General features: G+C 36.5%; 1 pseudogene; it reads left to right on the top strand.

Moving 5' to 3' along the window:
• Positions 1-537: 537 nt before the first annotated feature.
• On the top strand, positions 538-1,172 carry LOC118524491 (SAGA-associated factor 29 pseudogene; annotated as a pseudogene).
• Positions 1,173-9,530: the final 8,358 nt, after the last annotated feature.

Raw genomic sequence — 9,530 nt, 5'->3', positions numbered from 1 at the left:
AGAAATGAAAGTGGCCCACTTTGGGAACTTGTACATAGAGAGATATGGGCTCTACTAGTTTAGAAACTCTAGTTCCCAAAGAGGGGAACAGAACTGTCAGTGGTAAGCATCTGGTTTATGTAACTATATAAGCCACTGAGTTCTGCAGACATCCTAGCAGAAGAACGGGACTCTAGAATGGATAGTGAAGAAGTAATATAATGACTATCAGTACTGGCCCTGAGATGCTGTATTGGTGAGAACTAATTTTTCTCTCTATCCTTCTTTTACATTTAGCCTCAGGAAGAGACATCTACCAGAATCTGTTAGAACTGCTCCAGAACATACGTGAAGAAGTGGGTCAGAGTGGCATAATGGGTGGACTGTGGTGGGTGCTGTAATGTGCTGTCCAGATTCTTTTTCAATGACCATTTCTTTGTCCCAGTCTTTGGGACTGCTGTTGGCAAATAGCTTTCATATGTCAATTCAAGAATTGACTCTGCTGAAGACAGCTTCCTCAACCAAGATTCTACTCCTTCTTAAGTGTATCCACATCAAATGACTGATCAATGTAAGAGTACAAAATCCTGGCAGCAGTCGGCCATGACCCTGCCCCTGTGGATCAGGAAGCCTGGTGACAAGCCCCCACCCCTCTGTGGGGCCATTCCAGCCTCTGGGGACAAGGTGGCCACCCGGGTAAATGCTGTGGATGGGGATGAGCAGTGAATCCTGGCCAAGGTGGTCAGTTATAGCTATGCCACCAAGTATGAGGTAGATGACATTGATGAAGAAGGCAAAGAGAGACATACCCTGAGCTGGTGGCACATCATCGCACTGTCCCAGTGGAAAGCCAACCTGGAGACAGATCCTGAAGCCTTATTTCAGAAGGAGCGGCTCGTGCTGGCCCTGTATCCCCAGACCATCTGCTTCTACTGTGCCCTGATCCACATGCCCCCACAATGGCCCCAGGATGACTATTCAGTCCTCTTTGAAGACACCTCCTATGCAGATGGTTACTCCTCTCCCCTCAATGTGGCCCAGAGGTACGTGGTGGTTTGTAGGGAGCCCAAGAAAAAGTGAAGAGGGCTGGCAGACTCACAGTCTCCTGCCACCCTCACTGGGGAATGCAGCAAAAGATTTCATGGCAAGTATATATTTTTCCCCTTTAAAAAAAACAATAACAAAAATACCAACCCCCCCCCCAAAAAAAACCCCCAAAAAACTAGATCTATTTTAGATCCAAAGATCCCCACAGGATCTTCCAAGACTGTAGTTGAGACTGGATCCTTGTTTAACATCTCCCTCTTTCCAATCCATATATCTTCCCTTTCCTTCCCACAGCTGTTAATCTCAAGGGAAGTCTTTAATCAACATTCTACATACTAAATTCTGCTTCTGAGTCAGTTTATTCTAAAAGTTATGTTTCTTAAAAACATTGTGATTAATATTGTTATATACTTATGTAGTCAATTTTTATTTATGTCTACCCATGTGCTTACCTTTTTTACTTGCTCTTTATTTTTTCCTGTATTTTCACATTTCTTTCTGACATCAAATTTTTCCTTTTCTTTTTTTTAAGAATACCTTTAAGTATTTCTTTTAATGAAAATATATTGGGACAGATTTTTTTTCAGAATTTTGTTTGTTTTTGAAATGCCATTGCTATAACTTCATTTTAGGATATTCTCACAGGATATAGAGTTCTTGAGTAGTGATTTTTTTCTTTCTTGCTGCTGTAACTTTCTGAATACAACCCCATGGTCTTTTGACTTACAACTTTCCATTGAGAAGTCAGCTGTCAGATTAATTGACCTTTTGAATATAACCTGTCCATTGTCTAAGATTTTAATGAATCTTAGTATGAAAACATTAGATCTTGAATCAAGAGCTTAATTTCTTTGATTAACTTTGGAAATCCTCTGCCATTATCTCATTGAATATAGCTTCTCCCCAGGTCTATCTCACTCCTCTCCTTCTGGGATTCTCAGTACACATATGTCAGTCTTTCTATTCCCTTTATCTTCTGTCCTTTCTTCACTTGTCTCTTCCAGGCTTCATTTTGGGTATTCACTTTTAAGTCTTCCCATTCACTAATTCTTCCCTGCATGTTTCTAATCAGCTAGCAAACCCATCCATTTAATTCCTAATTATTGTTATATATTTTTTTAATTCTCAAATCCTGTTAGTTTTTTTATATATAGTTCCAGTTTCCTTTTAGAATTTTTTGTTCTGTCTTTTTATTTTTTTGACCATACCATGCATGTTTATTTTAATATTTGTATCTGACAACCTCATTACTTACGTATTCAATTGGTCTGTTTCTATTATGTTTTTCTCCATAAGTTTTCAATCATATTGTCTTATCTCCTTTTGTGTCAGGTAAGTTCTGAACAATTACCAGAAGTTGTATATAAAAATTGTAGATTTTATTTGAGACCTATCATAATGTCTATTTCCAGAAAGAAAAATGTTTTGTGCAGATAGGTAGAGGCATTAGCAGTCTTTAATTCAATTTCAGGGATTGAGTTTATTACCTAGATCTCATTCCTTTTGGTGCCTGTTTACTTTTGTTTATCCTTAATTCCAGAGTTTATTCCTGTAGGATGTCAACCCCAATCTTGGGGAAGTTATTAGGGTCTTCACTTCTTGGTGATTTTGGAATCTTATTTCTGTTGCCTTAACACCAGAAGATTGTTAAAGCTCTGATCTAATTCAGAGTGGGCAGAGTCCCTAGAGTAAAAAGCATTCCCCAGTGTTGGCCTTGACCCTCTGGGATTTCTTCTCATTATAGATCTTGACCTGTGAGTCTTCATTGCCTTGTCAGCAGCTTGGTTATCTCAAGCAGATTTTTAAAAATATTTTATCCGGTTTTTCTAGTTGCTCTCAGTAACAGATTTGGTCTGATTTACCTAGGCTGCCATTACCAGATGCAAAAGTCCAGTGATGACCATTTCTTAAGTAGCCTCTCAAAAAATTTTCAAGATACACTGTACCTGAAAATTCTATAATGTTCATTCATGTTTGCACTGATTTTCATTTATTTTATACATTCATCTCTATTTTCTCCTATCTAAGTTGCCTAGCCACAACTAATGACACAGTTAGGAGAATATAGATCATTTCCTGACACATTAGCTGCTCCAATTTAATTAGAAGGCAGACATTCCTAACTCCATCCTCCCCTCCTCCCTTTTACAAAAAAAAGAGTGAAAACTTAGAAGGACATAAAAGACATTTCTGATTCGATGGAAATCTTAAAGGAAAAATAACCAGTCAAATGATCAATACCCACCCTTAATATTCTGATCTTGAAAGTTCTAAGATCTCAAACTTAGGCAAAAATGAGACATTGATTTATTTAGAAGTTTTCCTATATTGTATGCATTCTATTTACATAGCCCAGTATCTTAAGTTGAAGTTCCCAAAGTTAGACACTGGGATGAAGAATAATGTGGAAGTAAAACTAAAAAGTGTTCTGAGGAAAAATCAGTAAAGGATTGGGGAATTTGGAAGGAAGGAAAGGAAAGCACCCTGAAGTATGAAATCCAGCAAAGTCCCATGGAGGAAGGATGGGTAATTATGAATCAGTTTTCCAGGGAACTCTTGAGAGTGGAAGTCATATGTAACTCATACCCATCAAAGTGGAACTTCCAGGTGCTAAATGGGATGTAGGGTAGCTGAATGCAGGGGGAGAAGCATAATGGGAGGAGGAACATACATAGGGAAAGAGGTCAGAACATACTCCAAACAAACTTTATTACACTACTATATGATTTGATAATGACCTTTAAGTGCCATTGAAAACAAGTGCCATTGAAAATAAGTTCTTGTTAAGGTATCAGATGAATGTTACAAATTACTGGTTCCCAATTTTAGCTTGGAGACATTTCTATTGCTTCATCCTTCTGGACATTTCCCTCTCCTTTGTTTTGAACATCCTCTAATTTGTTGACTTACAAATAATCTACATTGTTTTTCTGGACTACTTTCTTAATAACACATTAACAACTAAAAATTGTGCTGTCTTGCTGTCTTCTAAGCAGTAAAGTTAATGTAGTACTGTGGTAGTAATTATACTATATGGGTCCCACACTTAGGTAATTTTCAAGATAAGGCCAAAGTTGGAGCACATACACAGATGTCTATAAGTAAATTCAAAGGCCACTGAAGTGATGTCCATTACTTTGTTCCCATTCAATAGAAAATAAATAAATAAACACAGATTTCTGATTGCAAAGTCAATTTAATCAATTAATCTATTAATAGGAACTTACTATGTTCATGTAACTTTGTTAGGAGTTGCAGGGTATATAAACTACTTCAAGTTTTTGTTAATGGATGTTTAGTTGCATGAGTGTTGAGAAACAATAAATATTACATATCTTTACCCTCTAAAATTCCAACCAAAAATTTAAAATTAAATGTGGTAACCAAATAAATGTATTGCCATTAATTCTGATAAGACTAGCCTGGAGAATCTATTTTAGATATGGGGAAACCATCTGACATTTGATGCTCCGGTCCCCACTCTATCACCCACCCCATCTAAAACTTGAGATAATCCACCTGAGGGAGAATTTGTGTCTGCAGAGCAGATAACTCTGATCCAGAATTCCTGCCTCATGTGCAAGGGACCCAGGCAGCTGAACAGAGTGAGATATCCTCCAGATCTGTCTCTGGAAGGCATGCCTGGAGCAGAGAACCAAACACCCTGCTGACAGGAAGGTAGGGTTAAGTAGAACAGGCTCCCAATCCCCTGAATTAGGTCAGCTACTTCTCTTCTCTTGTGGGGGTTGGGGGATAGGGAAGAGTGAGATTTAAGAAAAAACATGGATGGAGCACCTGGGTGGCTCAGTTGGTTAAGTGTCTGCCTTTGGCTCAGGTCATGATCCAGGAGTGCCGGGATCCAGTCTTGCATCGGGTTCCCTGCCCAGCAGGGAGTCTGCTTCTCCCTCTGACCCTCCCCCCTCTCATGCTCTCTCTCTGTCTCATTCTTTCTCTCTCAAATAAATAAATAAAATCTTAAAAAAAAAAAAAAAAGAAAGAAAAAACATGGATACTCACTTTCCATTTCTAATAGATGCACTTCCCTGTTTTAGAGACCAAGATAGGAGAGTAGAGAATAGTACTCCCTTCATTAAATGTTGTTGCTGCACCAGCTGCCTCCTATAAGCTTGGGATCGCCTGAGAGGAAGGGCCGTTGCACAATCTCTAGGAAGAGCATTTCTAAGAACAATAGCCCCAAGAGGAATCTCCTTGGGGACAGAGGTCTTGTCTTACATAGCTTTGAGCCACTCATAGTGCTTTGGGCAAAGAGGAGGCTCAATAAGAAATCGTGAATTTTGTTTTATTTTACTTTGCTCAATTTTGCTTAGGACCACGGGATTTAAATTTAAATCACTGCAGGTTTAATTACAGTGGAAAAGAAGGGAATGAGAAAACCACTTTAGTTTCCAATCTCAAACTAAATGCCAGGGCAGTAAAGGTACCATGAGAAATCCATTGGTAGCACAATGGAGTTAGGTAACTCTTTAGCAAATTTAGCAATCAATTGATATCCGTCTGAAAATTCAAGGCAGCAATTTCCTTTGGTGGCATAATATGTAGATAAAATTCTAAATGAAAGCTCTGCTGGAGCTACTGGTAATCACAACACTTGCACAATTAATTTCAAAGTACATATATTATTTTGTGGGCTAAATTACATGTCTCACATACTTGCACATGCACACATATACACATTCCCAGAATAGATGCCAAGGTACATATTCCTGCACTTTGTGACTATTCACCAATCTCACCGAGGCTACCTAAGCTTACATAAAAAATAGGACCAATTTTAAGAGTAAATTTGTAAAATTATATGAATAGAAAGAGATGTAGTGCTGTGATTTTATGTGTTTCATTGCAGATACTATTGCTGAGACAAAATACCCATCCATGCACTTATGAATGAAGTTTATTCTGTTTTTAAAAATGCATAAACATGAAATACACTGTAATACTAATTTTTTTTTTCTGCTAAGAGTGGTCAAATTGTTAGTTTTGGGTAATATTTTTCTGTTCTCTAAGCTTATATTTACAGCTTCACAGAATCCTTAATTTTAACTTATTCTTTGATTCTAGTAATAGGGTGATGGATAGACTTATATATTAAGATATAGTACATGCATATGCTTTTGTGTTTGTTTTGTTTTTTTAACCCTAAAATTATTAGCTAGCAAAATAATCCATATTTAAAAACAAATAGCAATAATATTGGTAAAAAACACATACACTTTTAGACACTGACAACATTAGAATACGACTAAAAAAAAAGTTCAACACAAGGCTAACCAACAGTCCCTAGAATACCTCCCACCCTCTCCATACTACATTTGATGAATGATGATTCTAGTGAAATAGGGACTCATATATTTGACTATGCCCTGGAAAACATGCACTATCAAAGACAATGTATTGTTTTCCTCAGAAAAGAGAAAAACACACTTATTGCTCAGATAAGACATGGTTTTAATTTATGAATATCTGCCCTATGGGTGTGAGCAAGACAATATGGGACTATAGTTTTTAAAATGGCTACACAACAGAAAATCACCTTAGATGAAATGAATATTTAACCTGTCATTGATTTTTAAAAATTAACCTCACTGCCATTATGCTGAAGGGTCAAAAGTCATAACTCTGCTTCTAAGTTAGTGGTGCCAACTATGCCACATAGGGCTGTGGGCATGTGGTCCTGAAGCATGCCATTCTGCCATATTCCAACAAGCTTCAGGGGAATCGGACATCCCCACCAACTGCATTTCCTTTGTTCTGGCTATATTTTTCATCTCTCTTCCTCTTTTTCCCACTTTGATTGAAAACTACTATTTACTTTATCTCCCTTTTATGCTTTCTTATGATACTGTATTCTATTTATATTGAAAACAAATATTGTATGTTAAGAAGTCCCAAATAAACAAAAATCTTGGAAGGTAGACACAGAATTAAAATGGTAGCTGGTTTGAAAATATTAGATGCTTAATACAAGAAGTAACATCTTAAGACTTGAAGTGTAGACTTTGCTTTTATTATATTATTAAAAAGGATGTTCATTGAGGACTAGAATTAATAATGTAGATACAGAAAGGCAACATTTCTAATAGTTGTTAAACAAAATGTTCATTACCAAACCAAAAGGTATTTTATCATAAAAATGTGTGCTTTATTTTAAACAGTATAGCAGCAACAATATTTACCATGAATAGCAATAAGGAAATTATCATCAAAGATAATAAATAGGAGAATGTTACTATAGAGCGTTATTGGTTGAATTGTATCCCCGCCTCACAGAATTCAGATGTTGAAGCCTTAACCCCCCATACTTCAGAATGTGTCTGTCATCAGAGACAGGACCTTTTAAAAGGTAATTAAATTGAAATGGAATTGTTGGATTGGGTCCTAATCCAATATGACTGGTGTCCTTTAAGAAAAGGAGATTGGGACACAGATCATACCCAACACCGACAGGAACAATCATGCAAGGACACAAAGAGAACGTGGCTATCTACAAGACAAGTAGAGAGGTCTCAGAAGAAATCAAACCTGCTGACACCTTGATCTTAGACTTCTAGCTTTTAGAATTATGAAAATAAATTTCTATTATTTAAGCCATCTATCGGTATTTTGGTATTTTGCTATGGCAGCTCCAGCAAACTACTATAGTGGTATTTTGCTATGGCAGCTCCAGCAAACGACTATAGAGGGTAATGGCGTGAGTATTCCTGTCTGAGGAAGGTAAAAATTAGAAAGGTTCCATGTTTTCCTTTAGGCATTCAGGCACTGGATAAGATAAACTCTGCTCTTTAAAATACCAAAACGTCTTTCAAAGTTCCCATTGAAAAGGTAAATTAACATTGGTTATTTCTCTGCCCATAATTTTTATTTTATAAAATAAATAAATTTTATTTTAGAAAATGGGCTTTTTAGCAGTCTAGCATTTGCATTTGACTACCCAAACAGGATTTAAAGAGTGTTAACAAAAAGAAAAAAAAAATCACTCAGTACAGAATGAGACCAAAAATAGAGGGTGGAATGGGATGAAGGATGAGAAAAGTATGTAGTATGTAGTGTGCAGACTAAGTCAGCTCCTGTGTTTCTGTTGAAAAGTTTAGGTTCATGGAGAAGTGTAGCAAGGACCTCTAATGAGTCACAGAGGTCCTGTGGCTGCTCAGAGGGTGGTCAAAGGGTATGATTCAGAGGCTATGTCTTGCTGATTAGCACTTTTTCACTTAATTTTGTAATCCAAAAAGTACTTGCTATGACATTTTTGAGTTAGGAAAATACCAGAGGTTGTTCTTTGAATTTTTTTAAAATCATTCCTTAAATTTGAGTTTGCTTCTTGTTTTTCTATGTAAGGTATACACGCCACCTTAAATAAATAAATAAATAAATAAATAAATAAATAAATATAAATAAATAAACAAACAGCAGTAATTTCTACTGTTAGAATTTTGACCAGAATTCCACTATAGGATGGCCTTGTGAATAGCACAGAAATGGGATTAAGGACTTTGTCAGTAAAAGTTAATAAACATATACTATACTCTAAGAGTGATCTATGTGCACAATTTAAATTATGTTCCAACTGATCTGATACTGAATACACTTTTTTGATCACATAAAAGCAGGGAATTAAGTACATATATAAGTGCAGAATTAAGTGCTTCTATGATAAATATCTTTTGGTAAATTCAATGATAATTGCCTTTCTAGATGTCATTAGTTATTATTATTAACCTTTTAATAATTGTAGGACTTTGCCACTCAGTAGAGTGGTATCACTTTTCTCTCAAAGTAGAGTGATATGCTTTTATTTTATCAAGCAAATGGAATTTGAATTCTTGAGAGACTGTGTACTATGTTGGAAGTTTCATTCAAATTAAAATTCCCTTGAATCGAAGGACAGAGTCATTCTTGGCAAAATATTATTGACTTTACTGGGCAACAACACAACCCATGGCATTACAGAAAACGCAGAAGAATGCGCATATTACCTCTAATTGGAAGTTTCTGAAATTGCTGTCATCTAACTTCTCCCTAAGTTTTGAAATTACTTCACTACCCATGCCGTCTGTCATTTTACCCATGGGCGCTGGAATAAATTTAATGCATCAGGCAAATCATTGCCCTTTAGGTGACGCTAATCTAAGCACAGGTGGCACCTGCACAGGTATTAGAGCATATCCACAACTGGCAGGTACAGCACATTCCTACCTCCAGGGTGGTCAATATAGGTATGCTGGTATTGTCCAATTGCAGATGAACTCTTTCAGGCCTTTAATTTCCTGCCTGAACAGCCACACATTTATTGAATGTTTTTGTGACCTTTTTTAAAGCTAGTGAGTCATTTAAAAAATGTGTTCCTTGTTGTATTCTCTGTTTTCTCTTGTGCACTATTCTTCTAAAAATGTCTGTGTTCTTGCTCTTAATTTTGCATTTCTTAAAATAAAATCCACAGAAGCATTCAACATAAGTCTACTATCCAGAGTACTACTTTACTAAAATGT

This window comes from Halichoerus grypus, chromosome 9, assembly GCF_964656455.1.
Source record: "Halichoerus grypus chromosome 9, mHalGry1.hap1.1, whole genome shotgun sequence".
Classification (NCBI taxonomy): Eukaryota; Metazoa; Chordata; class Mammalia; order Carnivora; family Phocidae; genus Halichoerus; species Halichoerus grypus.
Note: the sequence above shows the minus strand (reverse complement) of the source record. Positions and strands in the feature narration are given on the sequence as shown.